General features: G+C 39.0%; 1 protein-coding gene across 12 annotated transcripts in view; it reads left to right on the top strand.

The window, feature by feature from the left end:
- The window catches only part of SIK3 (SIK family kinase 3), a 241,288-nt gene that overhangs the window by 165,227 nt on the left and 52,389 nt on the right, over positions 1-23,672 (top strand). The window lies entirely within an intron of this gene.

The following is a 23,672-nucleotide window of genomic DNA, read 5'->3' as shown; positions in this document are numbered from 1 at the left end:
CAGAATATGTTTATATTATTTTTCATGTAGTATCAGATCAAACTAGGCTGGGAAGAAAGAAGGAAAAGGGTGATATTTAAAATTCTGTTATTTTGGTTGACAGGTCCCTTTTAAATAATGAGGAATAAAATATAGAATAAAGTAGTAAGTAAAACTGCTAAAATTGTATAACCTGTCAGCTTCGTTTGAGAAGATTGATTTATGTCGTTGCTGATATAGAGCATGCTTATTCTAAAGACTGTAGTTTTATGATAATTTAGGAAGACTAGATCTTACAGTGCTTTGAAGGCAGTCCATGTCTGTCTCCTCCAATGTCACTCATCTGCTCATCTGACAGTACCCAAAAAGCACTTTTCACTGCCTCAGTCTACTCGTACTTCAGTTTTAGTGAACTATCAGCGTTTGCCTAACCAACACAAGCTCACCACCTATTGATAGAAGAAAGTGACTGCAATCTATATAGAATCTATAAATATGAAAATAAACCGTTTTTGTTTTCTGACAGTTTTCGGTATTGCATTGTGTGTCCCCCAGCTCCCAGATGAAAAGGGAGAGAGTCTCATATAGAAAGCTGAAGTATAGCTAGAGTAGAATTGCCTTGAAAATCCAAAGTAAAAGCAGTTATACAGATTTCCCTCCTTAGTAGGGTGGGAGTTGAGAGTTCAGATTTATATTATAGATCACAGTACCTACGTGTACCCTTGCAGGTTGGTGATGATTCTGACAGTTTCTTTGTGTAGATAAGTCTGTTCACTTTCCAGCCTCTACTTTTACATCCTTGGCATGTCACCTAGCTTTTTATTTGTCTAAGTTAGGGTGATGGATGCACTCCTGTTTAGAACTTTCACACAGTTGTAAGCTCTTTGAGTCCTGCACTCACTGAGTACATAGTAGACAGGAATTAGATGCTTTTTTCCTTTCTTTTATTTTTTTTTTTTAAAAGATTAGCACCTGAGCTGACACCGGTTGCCAATCTTCCTTTTTTTCTTCCTTCTCCTCCTCCACCTCCTCCCCCTCCTCCTCTCCCCTCCTCCCCACCAAAAGCCCTCCAGTACATAGTTGTAGATTCTAGTTGTAGGTCCTTCTGGTTGTGCTATGTGGAATGCTGCCTCAGCATGGCCTGATGAGCAGTGCCATATTGGCGCCCAGGATCCAAACCGGTGAAACCCTGGGCCTGCCGATGCATATCACACAAACTTAACCACTTGGCCACAGGGCCGGCCTAGATGCTTTCATTATCTTACATAAAATCATGTTTTTCCTATGCCCTTATGTGTGTTTTATATTCTCCTAAGCTCTCTAGATGCTGGCAGTTCCTACACAGGTGGGTAGCGTGGAAAGGCCTAGCAATTTCAAACCCTCTTTTATAATTATTTGTTGTAGCTTCAATTAAGTTAATGGTAATAACACCTACTAAGCTTCATAATCCTTAAAAGTATAAAAAAAAGTGTTAATTTCTTGTTGTTACTGTAACAGATTGCCACAAACTTAGCGGCTTGAAACAACACAAATTTATTATCCTACAGTTCTGGAGTTTAGAAATCTGCAATGAATTTTATAGGGCTTAAACCAAGATATTGGTAGGACTCGTTCCTTCTGGAGGCTCTGGAAATCTGCCCTCTTCAGCTTCTGGAGCCCTCCTGCTTTCCTTGGCTCCAGCCCCTTCCTCACGTCACTCCACCTTCCTGCTGCCATTGCCACATCTCCCACTCCTGACACGATCCTCCTACTTCCTTCTTGCAAGGACCCTTGTGCTTACATTGGGCCTCCTGAGTAATCCAGGACAGTCTCCCTGTCTCAAGATCCTTAAACTAATCATGTCTGCAAGTGTCCCTTTTACCATGTAGGTAGCACATTCCAAGTTCCATGGATTAGGACATGGATGTCTTTGGGGGGCTATTCAGCTGACCACAATGTTACTGTAGGGTTCTTTGGATTATTGATTAGGCTAGTGAGTTAAAAGAAGGCCTTCTATTTCTATTATGGTTTTATTCTACCTCCACTGACCAAAAGTTAACCTTTCATTTAATGCTTCCTTGGTTCTTGATTTTGAATTTAGAACCATTTTGATTTAGTTAATGGACATTTTATATAGTTTTTGCCTCGAGAAACCAAGTCTAAAAGCAGGGGTCAGTGATAGTTGAAATTAGAAACTCTACTGACAAGTATTTGAGTAAGGAGATTTTTAAATACTTTTCTTTGTTAATAGTTAAAACAAATCCATGTCGTTACAATAAGAGTCTCTCCCTGCTGGTGTGTAATTACAGGCTCCTAGGGGTGCTGGCAGCCAGCCTTGGGCTCTCTGTGTGTTAACATAGATACTTTGGCAAGCTTTTTAAGTTCATTAACCCAAAGTTGCATTTTTATTACTTGTTTTCAGAGCAAAGCAAAGAATAAATGAACACCCCTAGTTTTGTGCCCTGCGATATGGATAGCTAACTAACATTGTCTTTGCTCGTGCATTCTTTCCTGCATGCCATCGTTACTTAGTTTCTCAATCATTGTCTGAACTTCATTTCTTACACATAAATTAGATAGAATTCCCATTCTCATCTGCCAAGTCTTCTTTGAACTTAATGAACTAGTGGGAGAAATGATTCTAGTGGAGGCTGACTACAGCATGACTAATTTTGGAGAGGCAGGTTGGATAGTTCTGACAGGATAAGGTCAGATAAGTAATGAAATCAACTTTTTATTCTAAAAGCTAAAAGTAACTTTCAGATCCCTGATCTTTTCAGTGGTCTTTCTGACAAATTATTATAAATCTCGCTAAGAAGGACCTACTATAAATGAAAGAAACACATGAGAGAGAACAGTTTTTTTGTTTTGTTTAAAATATTGTTAGTCTTAAGCACTTCATCTTTAAAATCATCATATATGTTATAGTTACAAATTAATAAAAATTCAGATTAGGAAATTTAAGAAATTCATGTTTTCCTTATGCTATGTTTACCTAAGTGGTGTTCATGAAAAGATTATGCATCCTGTTCAAATGTAGAAGATGAATAAATTGTTCTGGGGATGTTTGTTTTATATTAATTTATTTTTACTTTTTTGGCTATGAATTAACCTGGCATTTACATTTAATACTGATACTATAAAAATCTAGCTATTATAAAAGCCCATGCTAGCCCTCTTCAAGAGAATATGTCTTCCCTGGACATGAGAGAGAAACTTCACTTACAGGCATTAAAAATTCCGCATCATTCCACGATTTAAGAGTTTTTGTGCTTAAATTCTTATCTGTGAATTTTTGTTCTAGTGCTACTTCTAGAGAGAGTGAAGCCCAGGTGAATAACTTTGTTTTCTTTCTGTTTTTAGAATAAAAAAATTCTTCTTAATGCCAATAGCAAACCTGTCGTCTGTAGAATTGTTTAAAAGATGTTTCTATCTTTAGTAATCCAGAATAAGTATTGGTGTTTTCAGAGGAAAGAATTTTGTTGCTGAAAGGCAAAGTTGCCAGGTCTAGAAGTAAGAATTTGTGGTGGTTATCTGCAGTCTCATTTGCTGTTAACAGAGGCTCTCTGCTCAGGTGTCATGGAAGAGGAAGAGCAGTGTAAGGCATGACTGCTGTCAAGAGTTTACAGTCTATTTGGGCAGCAAATGCTTAGACCTTTGAAAAGTTAAATAACACTGTAATTATGCTTTACATATATAAAAAATACTTTACAACGCATTTTCGCATGTATCATTTAATTTCATCATATTTTGCATGCAAATATAGCTTATTTAGAAGTTTATTATATTATATATATTATTATATTAGAGTTTCCAAAATGCACACCTTTAGCTTTCAAAACTTTGAATTTCTTGTAAAGAACACTCACGCCACTTTCTTTCATGTAGAGAATTCAGTGCTGGGAAAAGAATAGGGTTCTTGGCCTCTAACCTTCCACTTTTCGTACCTCAGAGGTGTGAGGATTCACAGAGGAGCAGATGAAGGACGGGGGAGGCACAGCATGGCTCTCTCAGCCTATAGCCTACATCCCTGGGTGACAGCGTATTCAACAGCTGCCAGATGATAGTCTGACGCAATAGAAGAGATGTTGCAAGGCACGTCATGATTCATTATCGCATTAACTGTAGTCTAATTACCACAGGAGTTCAGAGGATGAAGAAACCACTTTAGTTTGTAAAATTCCATTAGCTTGTAAATGCCACAGAGACTGTAACCATATCATGTTTATTGTTTCCCCTCCATGGCCTAGCACATCACTGTTCAATAGTAGGTACTCAATAGCTTTGTTGATCTGAACTCTAGACAGTGGTGATGAGGACATCAGTACCCTATTGCAGACAGGACAGTTGTGGTGAGTCTTAAAGGATAAGTATGATTCTTTAAGGCCTAGGTGTAGAGGAGAGAATTCCAGTAGGATTAGTCAGTCAGCAAATGTTGATAAAGTGCTTGCTATGTGCAGACACTGATCTAGGCACTGGGGATACAGCAGCAGATAAAATAGTTCCTTGGAGCTAACATTCTGATGGGGGGAGATAGATGGAAAACACGTAAACAAATAAGCTCTCATAAGGGCTGTGAAAATGATAAAATCGAGTAATATGCTAGAATGGCTGGAGATACTAAATAAGGGGGCGAGTGGAAGGAGACGGAGTGAGAGAGCTGGCAAGGGCAGGTTCACATGGGCTTTCTGCACATGGTGAGGATTTGGGATTTTATTTTGGTTACCATGGGAAACTGAGTTGGAGAAGCATGAGCAGCAGAGAATATACACAGCATATTTGCAAAAAAGGTAAAACAGCTTGGGTGGAGGGGAGGCTCACATAGGAGAGTCATGGCTGAGAAGGCAGAAAAGGTAGGTATTTATGCTGGATTGTGAAATTATTTGAATAGCAGGATTCATAAATCAGGTTCAGGATGGATAAGATAAAAAGGTGGGAGTAGGGGAAAGGGGCAGGAAGGCAATAGGAAGATCAGTTAAAAGGCTGTGAAACTGTAAATCCTGCGTAAGGGTGGTGGTAATAGACGTGGAAGGGAAGAAGAGGGCGACAGACACAGGAAGGAGAGCAGAGGAAGGATTTCCAGGACTGGGTAGCCAGTTGAATGTCTGGGCTAGGAGGAGAGAACTTTCATCAAAGATATGTTGAGAAATAGAGAATTCAGATTTTCTTATTGATGGATTATATTAAGCTGTCTAAGAAAAATGGGGTCATCTTATTTTTAATGGTTGATGCACTGCTATTTGAAAGTAATTTTAATTCTTGTCCCCAAAGATTAAGTAGAGAAATTTCTATGTTTAAAAAAGATTGCCTAAGAGAAAGCCTAAATGTAAGTGGCTTACTCCCTGAAACAAGTTATTGGAAATACTCAGACATTATGAGAATGTTTTGAAAATTGTGGAAACTTTCTTTTTGGACCTAAGGAAGTTGGAAACTTTTCTCTTTAAATGTCGCCTCCCAGAATGGTCTCCATGAGATAGTTTCCACTCCGGTGTTATTGTTTTAGTTGGCAATCAGTGGACAGCAAAGATCTGAAGTGCAGCTACAGCAGAGCCGATATTTTGGAAAGAATTTCCAGAGTGCATGGATTGAAGGTACTGTGGAAAGTTTTGACCTTAATGCAGTGAGATCTAGACTATTTCATTTTTTAAAAGTGAGAAACTAAAACATTTTTTACGTCTATTGACCTTTCAGCCCCAGTATGATTATACTGAGACAGGATCATATAGGGAAAAAGGTTGGATTTCTGAGAACTCTGCCACAGTGTGTTGATCGAGAATGTCCCTGACTGGTCACAGAAAGTCGTTATGCAGTATTCATCATATCAATCCCAAATTTTATGTCGTGATCCTGACACGCTTTATTTAGGTAATCACTCAATCTACCTCCCTGGTTGACAGGTCAGTGAACTGAGACCCAGAGACCTCAATTCAGGTCATAGTAGAGCCTGGGAATCATAATGCCTCAACTTGTTTTCACGCTGAAATGGTGAATGACTTTCAACTAGAAGGTGCCAAACAGCATTAATGTATGTTGACCATTGGGAAAATAAAATTTGACAAATTCTCTCTTCTGAATGCTATTGCTAAGACTAGAGATTTACTAATAAAAAGTTAACGTACCTTCATCCAGAAGGCGTTTTAGGTACACACAGTTGATTTATTTGTGTGAAAAAGTTCTAACATTAAAATTTAAATGAGCAGATTTTTTGTCAGTCATAGTTCTAGGTTATAAATGAGGTCTCAGTGATCTTGAAAAGTGATTGTACCTTGCTAGGATCAAGAACAATTTTCTATTTATAAGACCTCACAATAGCTGGGCTACCAGTACAGAAGCATTGCTTCTCAGATTTCCCCACTGTGGTTTCCCTCACACTGGGGGATGAATTCCTGCAGGGTGGGGGCAACTGGGGATTGATTAAGTAGTCTGAAATGGCTTACTTTAAACACATTTTTAATCGCATGCTTTATCTTTAAAATTCATGCATATTTAGTGTTCTCCTCCATGTCATATCTTTGTTTTAATATTAAAATTATTCAACTTTATTGAACATAGAAAAAAACCTGATGTTCCAGGAAGATGTCGTTTATTTATCCTATACTTTCACATAACTCTTGGTATACTGCATCATTATGCCTGAGGATGTATAAACATACACCAGTTGGAGAAACTGAGAGTAAAGAATTTTTTCCCCAACCATAGGTTTCTCTCACGCAAACTTCTCATTTTTGCACATTGACTTCTCTGTTACTTTTCCTCAACCTCAAAGATTTCCATGCCAGTCTCTTACTGGCAGATCATTTATTTTGGGGATAATTAGAAAAATAAGAAATTGGAAGTTGAGAATAGAAAGGGAAAGGGAAGCAGAAGACAGAAAAGAAATGGAAGCTTTTGCTTTGAGGTCTTGGGCAAAAGAAGAGAAACTGTGGGAAGGGAACCCTGAGCCTCAGAGCTCGCCTCCTGCAGCTGCGGGGAGGAGCTGAGTGAGCGGAAGAAGACTGCGTGTTGGACCTACCAAAGCACCTCAGAATTTCACATTGCTCTTTGTCTCTAGGACCATGTTGGGCACAGTATTGAATAATAAGCAAGGGATAGTTGAAGGAAATTAGGTGCATACCTTACCTGTGGTTTCTGTTTCAAGGTGTTTTAAAAGAACATTGATATTCTATTTATTTCAAGGGTTGTTTTGATTTTATTATTGGATGTAGAAACTATGAGAACTTTCATAAGTCTACCCAAGACCGTGTTTCCCCAGCTCTATTTTCCTTGCAGGGTTGTAAGCTCCTAAATTGCAAGTTGGTGTTGGGGAGGGACTAACAAATCATCCAGAGTATTTTTCATTCAGACTCTGAAGAAGTCTTTATCTTATTGTGTAAAGTTCATAGAAACTGTTAAAATGGAGGAGATGTCAAAAAGAGTGAGACTGAGTTCTTTTTTTTGAGTGCATCCAAAACTTCTTTATCACTTTTTTTTTATTATCGAGATTTAATTGACATAATATTAGTTTCGGGTGTACCATATAATGATTTGATATTTGTATATATTGTGAAATGATCACCACAATGGAGACTGATTTCTTTTTTTTTTTTGAGGAAGATTAGCCCTGAGCTAACTACTGCCAGTCCTCCTCTTTTTTTGCTGAGGAAGCCTGGCTCTGAGCTAACATCCGTGCCCATCTTCCTCTACTTTATATGTGGGACGCCTACCACAGCATGGCATGCCAAGCGGTGCCATGTCCACACCCGGGATCCGAACTGGCGAACCCCAGGCCGCCAAGAAGCGGAACATGCGCACTTAACCACTGCACCACCAGGCCGGCCCTGGAGACTGATTTCTTAGGCAGGCCTTCTCTAAGTGGCAGAATATTAGTAAGAGTCCCCATTAGTCCAGAATCTGGTTCTAATTTTTATAAATCCTGAGACTGACTATTATCAGTTCTCTTAAAGTCATAAGAGAATGAGTATAATATTTATATCTGCTTTCCTAGTGTCAAACTGAGAAAAACCCAGTTAGCTAGTGGTAGGCATAGATTCAGAACAAAAGGACTTGTAAGATCCTGAAGAGTTTTTCATCTGGTCATTAAAAAACATCCTGATATGTGTGGTCTTTGACTACTCCTTGCTCAGGCCACACCCAGACCACCCTTAATTTAACACCTCAGCTAGTGTACACTATCTTTTCCCAGCCGGTGATTTTCTGAATCCTTAGAGGTTCTCAGTGTTCCAGGACATTCATGTCACAGAAAGTGATAATGACTTCTCTTGCCTTTTCCGTTGTTTAGAAGTCAATAAATGAAGCAGTGAGTTAGGTCTCCCCCCAGTCTGAGAGCCCCTGAGTGTAAATCAAGTGAGTCTGCCTGTTAGCGGGAAGCTAGTGAGCACGCTTAGGCCTCAGTCGTCCATGTATTGGTCAGTTGAAGTAGTTGGTTACCATGATAGTTTCGACCAGCGTGCAGTTTTTCATCATGTTTTGTTAAATTTAAATTTACATCTATAATGGACTATTGGGCAATATAAAGCATAAGGAATACTTGTTAAAATTCAAGTTAATAAAGATAAAAATAATTCTACAATGCCTCAAGACAAACTTCACCAAATTCATGAATTGTCTTTATTTGATCACAGTTCTTATATAACACATCAAGATGTTTCTAGGACTTCAAAAGCCAAAATTTTATCTCACACACACACACACACACAAACATGTGTGTAATATCTAGGTTGCTTTATTGGGAATAAACACTGTCCACATACATAGTGTATTACTTGCACAGAAGTGCTGGACTTGCTTATTCATTTCATCATTTAAAAACAAAACATGAAAATAATTCAGATAGGGCCAGCCCTAGTGGCCTAGTGGTTATGTTCTACACACTCCACTTCATCGGCCCAGGTTCAGTTCCAGGGCTTGGACCTACTCCACTTGTCTGTCAGTGGCCATGCTGTCACAGCAGCTCACATACAAAAAGATGAAGATAGGTAGCAGATGTTAGCTCAGGGCAAATCTTCCTCAGCAAAAAAAAAAAAAAAAGAAAAGAAAAGAAAAGAATTCAGATAAACAAGTTTGATTTTTAGGTTCAAAAATGTGAACATTCCAAATACCAGGTCATGAAAAGTTTTTGGCTATTTTAGATGTTATAATCTCAATATATATGTGGCTTCCAAACTAAACCTGACATATCAATTTTAAGTTAACACTTTTTCTTAGATAATTTAAATAAATTAGTGAGTCACTTATAAAATGGGAAAATATGAATTTTTCTTAATATTTATAATGAAATTTTTTACTTAGTTTTTTTAATATAAAAATATAAACATCCCTGAGTTAACATCTGCTGCCAATCCTCCTCTTTTTTGGCTTGAGGAAGATTAGCCCTGAGCTAACATAAGTGCCGATTCTCCTCTATTTTTTTTGTATGTGGGACACCTCCACAGCGTGGTTGGTGAGCAGAGTAGGTCCATGCCCAGATCCAAACCCGTGAATCCGGGCCGCCAAAGTGGAGCACACAGAACTTTAACCACTCGGTCACCGGGCTGGGCCCTATAATGAGCTTTTAAATCAATTTTTAATAATGTACTAATGTAAAATGAAACCTTTTAGTTAAAGTTACTTTATCATAAATCATACAAAAATGACAAATTTATTATTAAAGTTTCTTTCTTGGGAGGTTTTTAAGGTAGTATACTCCTTTGAAAGGAGTTTGTGAGTCAAAAAAGTTAGAAAATCCTGTCTATCCATACAGTTAAATAGGTTTCCGTTCTAGTCCAAGTAGAACCTTGGTTTTCTTGAACAGATCGCAAGATTCTGTGAACTCTTGAGGGGCTCTTCTTCAGGAAAGCTCCCTTTTTCTGTTATGTACAGTTGCCCCTGAACTTTTCCCTGGAACTCATCTGATGCTTATAATTATTTAGTTACCCATGTGGTTGTGTACCTCCGCCTGGGACTAGTCTTCTCCCTGGGGCAGAGACCAGGTGTATCTTGTTCACCTTGTGCCGAGGAAGCTGTAGGTGTCCCTCAGAAACTTCAGGAATACCCTACTCCTAGTATGGTATTTACATGTTACCTTTCAGGTGGGTTACTTTTCAGATGTTTGCTCTTATTTGAATTATGTTTATTCTTTTTTGTTTTGGTGAGGAAGATTGGCCCTGAGCTAACAACTGTTGCCAGTCTTCCTCCTTTTGCTTGAGGAGGATTGTCGCTGAGCTAACATCTGTGCTAGTCTTCCTCTCTGTTATGTGGGATGCCGCCACAGCATGCCTTGATGAGCAGTGCTGGGTCTGCGTTGGGGATCTGAAGCCGTGAACCCCGGGCTGCTGAAGTGGAGTGCGCAAATTTAACCACTACACCACTGGTCCAGGCCTCAAGTTATGTTTATTCTTTAACCTAAGGGAGTATTTTGCTACCTGCTCTTAATTTCTAGGTGACAGCTTGCAACTTCTTATATGATAATCATATCTTCTATTCTCCAGGCTTCTACGTATCAGACTATCTGTGTTAATTTTTAATTTGGAAAATGTTGTTGTTATGCCTATATACTCTGTTTCCATTTGCTGTCTTCAGTTTCTGTTGAGACTTTAAGGGGACTTTGATTCTTCATGGCCCATAAAAGGCACACTAAAATTTGTATAGGATGCTCACCTGTCAGTGTTAGAAACTTACCTGATTAAATGATTGATGTGATTTAGAATCATGACTATCATGGTATGCATTAATGTTTTCAATAATTCCACTGACTATTGTTTGCAGGTCTTATGGAAAGTGTTTCATTACAAGTTGTTTTTTATACAGCTGCTCAACTAAGTTTTTTTTTCCTTGGGGGGGGGGGCGGGAAGATTAGCCCTGAGCTAACTGCTGCCAATCCTCCTCTTTTTGCTGAGGAAGACTGGCCCTGAGCTAACATCCATGCCCATCTTCCTCTACTTTATATGTGGGACGCCTACCACAGCATGGCTTTTGTCAAGCGGTGCCATGTCCACACCCGGGATCCGAACTGGTGAAGCGCATGCCACCAAGAAGCGGAATGTGCGCACTTAACCGCTGTTCCACCGGGCCGGCCTCCGGCTCAACTAAGTTTGATGAAAACATCATATATTGGGGAGAGTTTTTGTGAGAAGGGTTGGGGTAGTGCTATCTATAATAGAGTGGAGGGGATTGGTTTATTACCTCATTTAAAAATAGCTGAGTTCAGTGATTCTAACTGCTAAGATATTTTAAAGCTTTGGGGGAAAATGCGTAAGTCGTTCATTGAAAATGCCAATGTAATGCTGGCCCAGCATTTTTGTTTTTAAACTTTCACTTTCCACACAGATAATGATCATACTGTAGAGCTGGGGAGGGTCAGGAGATGGCTAAGGTTAAGTGATGGATGTGGAAGCAGCCCCATAAATGGTGTAATAGCAGCAGCTGCAACAAAATAGGACTATAATACTTCTCTAATACTTTTGCAAAAAGGTAGATACATTCATTCAATCTTATCAGTATTACCCTCTCTCTTCCTCCAATTCTGACCTCCCCTGGTTTCTTAAGCGAAACCAACACCCACTCCTGCAAATAAGCTGATTACTTGATTTTTTTTTTCCCACGAAGAAATTTATCTTGTGTATAAATGCTCAGGCTATGAGTCAGTAGTTTTTGGCATTACTTCTCTATTAGCTCCTAGTCAGGAAGTTCAGCCAGGGGTTGGAGTAATTGCTAAACACTGAGGACTTCCCAAGACCCATTTTTAAGAGTGAACTAATACAGCAACTCCTGGGAACTTTGAGACTCATCCTTCGTCACTGCCATAGTTCTGACATCCATACAGTTGACTCTTGTTTTATTCAATTCCAAAAAAGCTTTTGGACCACATGATTTTGAAGCTTAGTAATATGTATAGGAAAAGCAAGATTAGTTCCTTGTCTGTGCAATGTAAGTTCATACAGCAGTCTAAATCCTGTTTATATAGTGTTCTCACATGGGTGTTGATCTTTGGTTCTTTGAGTCATTTCTAGCAAGAACACCTGACAGCTTGTTCTCCCCTACTCCTAGTTCATTAAGAATTTAATCAAGGGCCAAACTATTTCTGTTCTTGGTGTTTATTTCTAACTGCAAGTGCCGTACTGAGGCTATGAGTCCTCAGAAGCTTTCAGATTTTAAAACATGAAGGGGGGACCGGCCCTGTGGCGCAGCGGTTAAGTGCGCACGTTCCGCTTCTTGACGGCCCTGGGTTCGCCGGTTCAGATCCTGGGTGCGGACGTGGCACCGCTTGGCACGCCATGCTGTGGTAGGCATCCCACATATATAAAGTAGAGGAAGATGGGCACGGATGTTAGCTCAGGGCCAGGCTTCCTCAGCAAAAAGAGGAGGACTGGCAGTAGTTAGCTCAGGGCTAATCTTCCTCGAAAAAAACAAACAAAAAACACGAAGGATCTTGTCACAGTGTTTTCTGGTGAGGTTGTTTATTCAGGATATATAAATATTTTCCCACTTCACTTTTTTCCTACTTACAAGCTGTTTACTTACAACAGCAAGGAAATGAAGCACACGTTACTCTTGGAGGGGTTAGCTGTGAGTTATAGCTGTGCTGTATTGCCTTAACAGACACTGTGAACAGTGGAACTGGCTACAGGCTGTGCCTAATCTGTTTACATCTGCTTTGGATGGCTCCTTGGTCAGCCCAAAACGAAGTCAAGGGTATTGCTCTGAAGTGGTGGACCAAATAAGAAAATTTCCTGTTGCAGTTGTCCGGATTTTTAAATTAGTGCCACTGTTTTCCCTCTTTCCCCTTACCACAGACACATCTCCGGTTGATGAGACACTTACTTTTAAGCATATGATATCACTACCCTATATGGCCCCAGGCTGCTGATCTTGCCTAGAACAAAGAATTTCAAGTCTCAAAATTGATAGTAAAGCTCTGGTATTTAAACCATCTCGAGAAGACAGACATACGGTTCAAATTAAAGTCTGCTGCTCTGTGTTAAGAGAAAAGGATATAAGATACCATTTCAGCCTGCAGACAAACGCTAAGCAACCAGGGTGTTGGGGGTTGGAAAAGAGACTTTAGCAAATTATGGTAGGAGCCACTTATGAGAGGAGAAATAAATGACTACAGGCCACATGAAGAGAGCAGCTCCGCCCCTATGGCTTCTGCTGTGTGGGTGTGAAGTATCCATCTTAACCAGTTTCTTCTGTTCTTTCTCCCTTTTCTTCGGTAACTCTTTAGAATATTTATCATTTTTATGTTGAATCTGTAGGTTGCAAATCTTTCCCATTACCAATAAATAAACAGTAATGGATTTAAAGTATCTTTATGGGCTTCTTTGTACCTGAGAATTTTCTGAAAATAACTGCTCAATGTTTTAGTTCTTATTATTCCGGATGATATTTTAAAGTCTTTATATTTAAAATAAAAACTTAATTATAGAATAATATAAGGATGCTATAGGAAATTTAAACAACAATGAAAGATTTTTAAATATTTGAACTGGGATCCCACCTCCAAAAGTATCTCTATTTTGAAAGCATTTCTTTTGGGGTTTTTTTGCTGTATATGTTTTTCATAATTATAATCAGTGATAAGCAATTTTATATGCAGTTTTTATCCTTTGTATTATATCAAATATTTTCCTCATGCTGCTCCATATAATCATTTTTAATGATTGTATATCCAGTAGGTATACCATTCTTTACTTAATCTTTCTGTTGTTAGGAGAGCACAGAAATTCTTCGTAGGGCTTTGGTGTTAGCACTCCCCTCTCCTTTCTTTGGCATTTATTAGTGTACTTCAAAACTACAAAGTGTATATACTTAACCTTTGAACATAACGCTGAATCTATTCTATCCTTTGCCTTAAGTTTCCATGTTATATTTTGTTCTTGTTTTTTACTTGTGTTGAAGTTGTCATTCTTGTGTTTTTTCCTTTTTATTGCACCAGTGTCTGGCCTAATACTGCGCTTCATCTTGAGCCACGTGACCTAACTTTAGCTTATGATAGTGTAGTTTATTTTACTTATGTCCCCTAATTAGAATGATCCCACACTGACTGGGCTGGGGCAACACAGCACTCCAGTATTCCTTGGGATGATGTTAGTTCTGGAAAACGGAAAGAAGATAGTTCTGAATACAAAGTGCATGTAGTTTTAAAGAAATGATTAGACTCTGTCCATTCACTGGCTTGTTACTGATGGGATTTGAAGAATTAAAAGGTTATGATCATTTTTTAAATGTTCTAAGAAGTTAGGGGAGAGTTAAGATTATTTATCTGAAAGATTTGCCAAAATTATGTCAATTCTTAGTTGCCCAGTTTTGTTTTTGTTTTACCATCCAAGTCTTTTAGTTTTGTTTTTTTTCTCTTTCTTCTGCACATCCTTGCTTTTTGATTTGCTAGTTTACCGAACCTGTTTGCCTTGAATTGGACATATTAAAGGAAAAGAAGGAAAATCTAAATCTCCTTAGTGTTATTCTTTGTTAGAAGCTCTTGTTCAATTAGGGAAGACAGTGACATTATAGACAAAAAGGAATTTTTAAATTATTTGTAAATAACATGTCTTAGTCCATTTGGGCTACAATAACAGAATACCACAGACTGGGCCACTTATAAACAACAGAAATGTATTGCTCACAGTTCTGGAGGCTGGAAAGTCCAAGATCAAGGCACCCCCATGGTTGGTTCTGGTGAAGGCATCTCCCTGGTTCATAGCCAGTGCCTGCTCCCTGTGTCCTCACGTGGTGGAAGGGGCTAGAGCCCCAGGAGTCCTGGAGCCTCTTTGACAAGGCGCTCATTCCATTGGTGAGGGCTGCAGCCTCATGACTTACTCAGCTCCCAGAGCTCCCCTTCTAATACCCTCACAGTGGAGGTTAGCATTTCAGCAGGAGTTGGACGGGGACACAAATGTTCAGACCATAGCATAAGGTATGCTATCTTTGTCTCTTAATATGTGTTACTGAGAAATAGTTATTTTGTTAGTATAAGAGTAATACTTATATTTTTAATGTTGTGAACAGCTTATCATTTATAACTAATTGCCATTATATTGTGACAGTGATTGTACATATCATTACAATATTCTTTTAAATTGTACTTAACTGCAACTGTAAACTTTATCATTGTATAGAAAGTCTTCATAGTTGGCTGGTCTTCATACACGGTTATTGCTGCTTTCAACACACACTTCAGTGGGATCCCTGTTTCAGCAGAGCTCCTAGTTCCTCCCCTCTTAGCTGTTCAGTGAGGGCTGCTCTCAGTACTCACTTATTTCCTTTTTTAACTTCACTCATGTTTCCTCTTTATCTCCCTTCCTCTCTGTTCTTAGTTAACCAGTCGGTCATTTGAAGGATGTTTATTGAGTGCCTTCTCTTCTGCCAGTTCTAGGGGCCAGGAAAGCAGTGGTGAGAAAAACAGCCTGATCCCTGCCTTCCTGAGCGCTGATGATAGTGGAGCTTAGATCCCAGCAAAAGGGCCCTGAATGGCAAGAAATGGAGTGGGGGAGAAAGGGATCCTATTATTTTCGCTTTTTTTCTTTGCTTATTATGAGGTATTATGTACATACAAAGAAAGGCACCCTTACTTGGGCGCCTGCCCCGTGGCCGAGTGGTTAAGTTTGCGCGCTCCACTTCAGCGGCCCAGAGGTTCACCAGTTCGAATCCTGGATGTGGACATGGCACTGCTCATCAAGTGACGCTGAGGCAGCGTCCTGCATGCCACAGCTAGAAGGACCCCCAACTAAAAATGTACAACTATGTACCGGGGGGCTTTGGGGAGAAAAAGGAAAAACTTAAAAAATTTTTTTTTAAATGTACCCTTACCATATACGTACAGTTTAATGAATCACTATAAAGCGAACACCTGTGCACTTACCACTTAGATCAAGAAATAAATAATTTCATCAGCCCAGACCGCGCCCCCATCACAACCTCATCCTTTTCCCAAGAGGTAATCACTGTCTTGATTTTCGTGTTCATCACTTACTTGCTTTGCTTAAGAGGTTTTTCTTTCAAGTAGTTTTCCCACCTGTCTAATGCATCCCTCAGGAGTTTTGCTCCAAGGGATGCTGTTTATATTGAATATAATGTGCAGTGAGCCCATCCTTAATATAGTTTGCTTGTTTTTGAACTATGTATGAATAGAATCATACTGAACATATTATGTTGTGTCTTATTTCCCACAACACTTATGTTTGCGAGATTTACCCATGTTTGTTTAGCTGTGATTTATTCACTTTTATTTCTGTGTAGTATTCCACGATATGAATCTGCCACAAGAATTGTATCTACAGATGGACATTTGGATTGCTTTCAGTTTGGAGCTCTTACTAACAGTTGCAAAACATTCTTAAACATTTATCCTGGTACACTCTTAAACATTATTGCACAATTTTCAACATTTAAAAATATAAACCCAGGAGTACGGTTGTTGGGTCATACAATCTGTTTTCAGCTTTCACTTAAAACTGCCACGCTGGCATCCAGTGTGCGAGCGTTCCCTTTCCTGTGTGTCCTCCCCGTGCTGGGTGTTACTGTGCTTGGTAATTTGTGTCATTCAGGTGAGTGTAGTGGTTATCTCATTGTGGTATTAGTTTTTTAATTTTTCTTTTTAATAATGAGGTTGAGCTCCTTTTTATGTCTGTTGACCTTCTTTGTGAAATTTCTGCTTAAATAAGTCTTTTGCCCATTTTTCTACTGGGTTGCATGGCTTGTTGATTTATAGGAGTTTTTGTTTCAGCAGTAAGGTTATGAGTCTTTGTTTTATGTGTTACAGATATCTTCTCTCATTTTGTGGTTTCTCATTTCACTCTCTTTAAAACGTCTTTCAATGAATAGAGATTTTAGTATATTTTTAATGTAACCAAATTTACCACTTTTTCCTTTATGATTAGTGCTTTTTGTTTCTTGTTTAGGAAATCTTTCCATCCCTTGAGGCTATAAAGATATTCTCCTTTATTATTTTATGAAAACTTTGTAGTTTTACCTTTTACATTGAGTCTGTGATCCACCTGGAATTGATTTTAGGATATAAGTGAGGGAGGTGTCCTGTTTAATTTTTTTCCATGTGGGCACCCAGTTGTTCCTATGGCATTTATTGGAAAAGTTATCCTTTTCCCCCTGATACACAGTGCCTACCATTCTTTTCAATGCACTGTTTTTAAAGAAACTTGTAAACACTCAGTATTCCTCAAGCACTATATGCCCTAGGGAATTACATAAGCAGAGCAGAGGGTTGCCAGTTAAGAGTAAAATGAAAAACAGTAGACTCTAGTAACTAAGGGATTTGGGCTGTAGTAACCAAGTAAACAAAATGGTTGTGGGCTGTGCATTTACCTCGGTATAAACGTGTATGAGGCGTGACAGCGCGGAGTGGGTGAGGGCTTTGAGGGCGTGCAGGCCAGCATCAGAGGCCGGGCCTCGGTGGTAATTTTGTTTAAACTTTAAATTTGCGCATGTTACTTAATGAACCTCACTTTCCCAGACCAACAAAAGTAATGCTCATCTCAGTGAGGTAATAACAGCACTCGACAAAGTGTCCCTTCAAATTTATCTGTTTACTGTATGCCATAAAATTCAGAGTGCTGCGCAAATGAGAAACCGGCTGCCCTGGGAGAAGTGACTCCCGGAAGGGCCAGTTCTCGGGCTTCCCAGGGTACCTGACTCCCTCCAGGGTTCTTGCCCGTCAGCTGCTTGGCCACCTTCTCCATTTCTGAATGAAGTATCCTGAATGAATTTCCTCATAGTTGAGAATTATTATTGGTTGGTTGTCATCAAACTTGGTAAGAAGTGCTTTGTTTTATTCACAACATGACATTCTGGATCATTCAGAATGCATCTGGATTATGTTTGTAGTCCATTCCTACGACTTAGCATTTCTTTAAAATAAACTAACAAAAATTCTGAGGGGAAACTGTACCATTTCTAATCTAGAGTAATTATGTTATCATAGTTTTCCCCAGGTAAAAGTTGTGTAGTACTTGGGTGACATTGTATGGATACTGCAGACCACCTTTTCCCTCTTTGAAATGCTTTTCTTCTCTCAACTTTGTTGTTGTAATTATATTTTCCTAATTTTCTTCAAGAAGAAAATCACCCTTTCTCTTGCCTTTTTGCTTGTCCTCTTTCTATTCCTGCACCTATGGAAGAGGAGGTCCCTATGGGTGTTTCCAAAGCCTTAATTCCCAGCCATCCCTTTTTCTCTTATTCTTTCACAGTGTATCCATTCGTTACCAGAACTCAATTCCTCAGAACATCTCCACTTGAATTTCTTCTCACCTTCTTAAACTCAAGGCATAACAAAAAAATATACCTTTTTCTTTCCAAACCAACTTCTGCCTTCCTTGAGTCCTTCATCTGCCCAGACATGCATGGTCATACTCTCTACTTTTCCCTCCTTTTCATCTCATGTATTCGGCCTGTCCTCAAGTACTGTCCAGTCATTTTTTAAAATGTTTTTTGAATTGTGTTTCTCATTTTCACTACTCCTACTTTATCACAGGCCTTCAGCTCACCTCATACGTAGTCTAGTCTTGCTGTCAGGTATTTTACAATATCATCTGCCTGCTTCGAAAGTGCCAACGACTCCTCCTTGCCTCTAAGAATGGTTCTCAAATCTCTTCAGAAAGAATTATGTTTTGTTTGTTTACATTCAGATGTCTAACTTATTTCTTCGACATCTAGTAAGTCTAAAGTAAGGTTTATGGATCACTGCAAATACCTTGCTTAATGACAGGGATGCATTTCTTTTTTTTTTTTTTTTTGAGGAAGATTAGCCCTTAGCTAATCTTTTTTGCTGAGGAAGCCTGGCCCTGAGCTAACATCCGTGCCCATCTTCCTCTACTTTATGCGTGGGACGCCTATCACAGCATGGCGTGCCAAGTGGTGCCATGTCCGCCCCCAGGATCCGAACCGGCGAACCACAGGCTGCCGAGAAGCGGAACGTGCGCACTTACCCGCTGTGCCACTGGGCTGGTCCCTACAGGGATGCATTCCGAGAAATGTGTCGTTAGGTTATTTTGTCATTGTGCAAACATCATAGAGTGTACTTACACAGACCTAGATGGTACAGCCTACTACACACCTAGGCTTTATGGTGCTAATCTTATGGGACCACAGTCGTATATGCAGTCCGTTGTTGATTGAAATGTCATTATACGGCACACGACCGTACACTGGTGATTCTGATGTATGGACAGGGTTGAAAATCAGTGGTTGGAGAGGAGACAAGGGGATGGGATGGGTGGTGCTTATAATTAGATGTAAGTAATTATCAAGAGAGTGGATTTTTCATTTGGATAGTAGGTTTGGGGATGCTCATTGCATTACTAAAAATAACTACTTGTAGAAGAAAACATGGGTGAATATTCATGACTTTAGGTTAGGGAATAGTTTCTTAGATATGACACCAGATGTGTAAGTGACAAAAGAAAATTTTGATAAACTGGACTTCATCAAAATTTAAAACTTTTGTGCATCAAAGGACACTATCAAGAAAGAGAAAAGACAACCCACAGAATGAGAGAAAACATTTGTGAAATCCTATCAATGGACTTATATCCAGAGAATAAATAAAAGACAACTCAATTTAAAAATGGGCAAAAGATTTGAATAGACGTTTGTCCAAAGAAGAATACAAATGGCCAATAAGCACATGAAATGACGTTCAACATCATTAGCCGTCAGGAAAATGCAAGTCAAAACCATAGTAAGATACCACATCACCCCATTAGGATGGTTGTAATTTAAAAAAAGACAAAAAGTAATAAGTGTTGACAAGGACATGGAGAAATTGGAACCCCTTGTATATTATTGGTGGGAATGTAAGTGGTGCAGCCACTTTGAATAACAGTTTGGGCACTTCCTCAAAAAGGTTAAACATGGAATTACTATACCATATGACCTAGCAATTCCACTCCTAGATGTATACCCAAGAGAAATGAAAGCATACATCCACAAAAAAACTTACATGAATGTTTATAGCGGCATTATTCATAGTACCAAAAAGTAGAAACAACCTAAATATCTATCAGCTGATGAATGGATAAATAAAGTGAGATATATCCATACAAAGGAATATTCTTCAGCAATAAGAAAAGAACTACTGATACATGCTACAACAGGGACAAACCTTGAAAAGATTATGCTAAGTGAAAGAAGCCAGTCACAAAAGACCACATATTGTATGATTCCTTTTATGTGACATGTCCAGAATAGACAAATCCATAGAGACAGAAAGTTGATTGGTGATTGCCAAGGGCTGGGGCGTTGGTGGGAGAGTTGAGGGGGGAAATGGGGAGTGTCTGCTAATTGGTATAGGGTTGCTTTTTGGGATGATGAAAACGTTCTAAAATTGATTGAGGTAATGGTTGTACAACTATGAATATACTAAAAATCACTAAACAGTGCACTTTAAATGGGTGAGTTTTACAGAATATGAAATATATCTAAATAAGGCTGTAGGAAAAAAAATCTAAATAAAAGTGTGTCGTGAGTGGAGCAACGGTGAGAATGTGTCATGAACCAAAGATTATAATTAATTCTTGATCAAATTCTTTGTATCTGGAGTCTAATAAAATTTAAAATTTTTTGGAAAAAAGAAGAAAAGGAAAGTAAGAAAAACAGTGGTCCATAGGATGAAGTCTGAGGTACTTGTTCTCTAATTTAAAGCTATATTTTATCTGGCCTGATGCTACTGTGTAATCTGATATCTTGCCAAATACGTTTACAAACTTGGCATCATACCTAGGGCCATCTCTGTATTGTTGCTTGAACTTGGCATGCCTTTGCTGTGCTCTTCCCCAACCACCATTCCGAATGCCCTTTCACATTTCCCCTGTGCTTTCTCAGATCCTAGCCATTCAACTAAGTTCTGCTTCCTTTTTGAGTCCTTCTACGGGAACGTATTTTTTCTGCCTTTGGTTCTTTTATAGGAACCAACACATTTCTCTACCCATTGGGAGGCTTCTGTAAATACATGTCGTATACATGAGTGGAGGAAGTGGAGGAACTTATTTAGAGACTGTGAAAGAGACATTAAGAATAAGAAGCTTTAGTAAATAATGAAAGACATTATGAATAAGAACAGCTACAAAGCCAAAATAAGATGAATAATCCCATTGAATGGAAATACTGTTTTCTAGGTTCAAGGTGACTGATCAAACTTAAATTCTAAAAGCTTTTCTTTTCCTACTTCTTCGGCATTTCTGATCCAAGCCAGCAAGAATTTTTTCTCATTTATTTTACTCATCGCTTTAAATTTTGTTATGAGAATTTTCTTTTCCAAGTTGGGTCATCTTGCAGTTTTTTCACTTGTATATATGTGTAGATAACTAAAAAACCAACAAAAATCTTAGTAATTCTGTCCATGTCCATTTATTCCCCACCTACCCATCCCCCCTTTGCTTCCTACCACACATCCCGGCAACATAGTCCTACTACTTCCCTAAACTACCAAAAAACCCAACACAGACTGGTTTCAATTTTAACTGCTTTTAGTTTTCCTTCCAGTCTTAAAATGTGTAGCAAAATGCTCCCAAATGCAAGCATCTGAGAGAGTAAAGGAGAAGTATTCTTCCCATCCGGGTTATTCAGTCCCTGAAGTGTTGATTAGGAGGAACTGAACTTTCAAAATGAGTTCCAGATTTGGCATATGTTAGTAATTTGAGGTTTCTCTCATAGCCATAATTTAAATTTTTAGAAACTAAGTTCTGTTAGAGCTGAATGGACAGTGAACTAGCCAGAATTTTAACTTGCAAGCTACACAGCAGTGGTGAAGATGAATGTGAAGGACGTGTGAAGAGGCACTAGTACGGAGCATAAGACAGCACTATGCTGCCACTCCAACTGTCCATTTACAGTGACATGCATCGAAGGCGGGTGGAGGGTCAGATCCTGTCAGGTGTGGTGCATTGAAGAATGAATTGGGATATCCCAGGACCATGCACTGGAGGAAGCTGGCTTTAATGAGAAAAAAAAAAATGTCATAACAGGCAGGGAGAAGCAAATTTTGCTTAAATGAGCAACACCTTAAAGTTAGGAGTAAGAACAATACTTGTAATGATGATGGGAGAGCCCTTGACAGGTTTACAAGATTAGAGGAGTTTTGCTTAGTATGTAACAGGAAATAGAGCAAGCAGGTGGGGGTTTTATTGTTGAATCTTATTGCAGTCTTACTGTTGGTCATTGGATCTAGCTGTTGAAGCTAGCTGTTTGGCTGTACCGTGCTGTGGAGGCAGGTGCTTCTCCAGATGTGGACCTCTCTACTTGTCAGGCCCTAATCATACCATTCATTCTTGCATACTCATTTCTCAGATAAACACCTAATAGGAACCTCAGCCTGTAGCCATCAGTGAAGATAGTTCACTTTGATACTGTTTCCTTTGTAAAGATTTCCTGTTTTGGTAGATATAATAAACAAGCTTATGCCTTCCCCTCCCTGGCAGAGTAAAAGGGTAGAAAGGTTACTAATTGTGGATAGCGCATTTGTGGTTGAAAATCAGAAATTTCCTATATATTTTAAGCTGCTTATTTAAAGGAAAATTTAAAATCAGCTGGTTTCAGTTCATTGCTTGGCTTGTTGCATTCTGCATTCAAAATACAAACAAAATGCTCCGTGATTCTCTCTTCTGGACTCTGCTGTCTGATCACACTAACGTCAGGGTCCGTCGGTTATTACAGAATCCGTTAGTATTTCTCCTCCACACTATGCGGAGGAAGGCCAGGCATGGAAACGGACCTGATGAAGATCTTTGCAAACCAATAAAAAATAAATAAATAAGAGTTCTTTCTACATAATTCCCAAGACAACTACTTTGCTGAATCTCATTTGTTCGGATTTTTAGCAACCTGTCCCCATTCTCTTAAGAATAATCTTAATAGAGTTCAGTGCATGCAGACTTTAACTTGTAAATTAAAATTATCGGGTTTCAAAAGTTGTAGATTGGTTGGTAGAGCTTTAAATGCAGTTTCTTTCATAGTCAACACTTATTAAGTACCTACTGTGTTTAAACACTAGATTAGGTAATATGAGAGTCAGAGATGAATAAGGTATTTTTAAGAAATTGGGGGGTAGATCTTTACTAGAGAGAGAGGGTGCTTTTAAGGAGCTAGAATAGGAGATATGATATGTATATATGCATCCAAAATAAAGGAGAAATACAGAGTAATACAGGGGAGTACAGAGAAGGGAGAGGAAATTTTCTTATGGGAAATCCAGGAAGTCTTGACAGAAGGGCGTTTATTTTCCATTGATGAATGAGAGTATTCTGTTTCTCATAGAAGTAGCTGTAATGATTCTAGTGATGGCCCTGACCTCTAGGCCCCTTGTGATCATTAAGTTAATTTTAGAACCTTAGGAGGGATGGCTAAGAGGTAGAGGCCCTAGTAGCTGGCCAGCTGCCACTGTCAGTATGAGAAGGCTCTAGTAGCCAGGAGGTGACAAGAGGATTGGCCCAGTGATTTTATTGTAGTTTAATGTAGTGACCCTTTCTCGAGTCCCTGATATGTATGAAAACCCCGTGTGGAGACTAGGATAAATAAAATGATAAGATGATACCCCTCCCATTTACTAACTGGTGGAGGGTATAGACACAATACAACTAAGTGTAATAGAAGACAGTTAGTTGTAACTGGGGTGTAGAGGTATAAACAAAGGCTATGGAAGTACAGAGGAGGAAGCCATTGACATGGTGTTTTGTGGTGGAAATTAGTTAAGGCTTCATACAGGAAGCAATATTTGACTGGGCCTTGAAAAA

Source organism: Equus przewalskii, chromosome 6 (genome assembly GCF_037783145.1).
Source record: "Equus przewalskii isolate Varuska chromosome 6, EquPr2, whole genome shotgun sequence".
Taxonomy (NCBI): Eukaryota; Metazoa; Chordata; class Mammalia; order Perissodactyla; family Equidae; genus Equus; species Equus przewalskii.
This window is presented reverse-complemented; position numbering and strand designations above follow the sequence as displayed.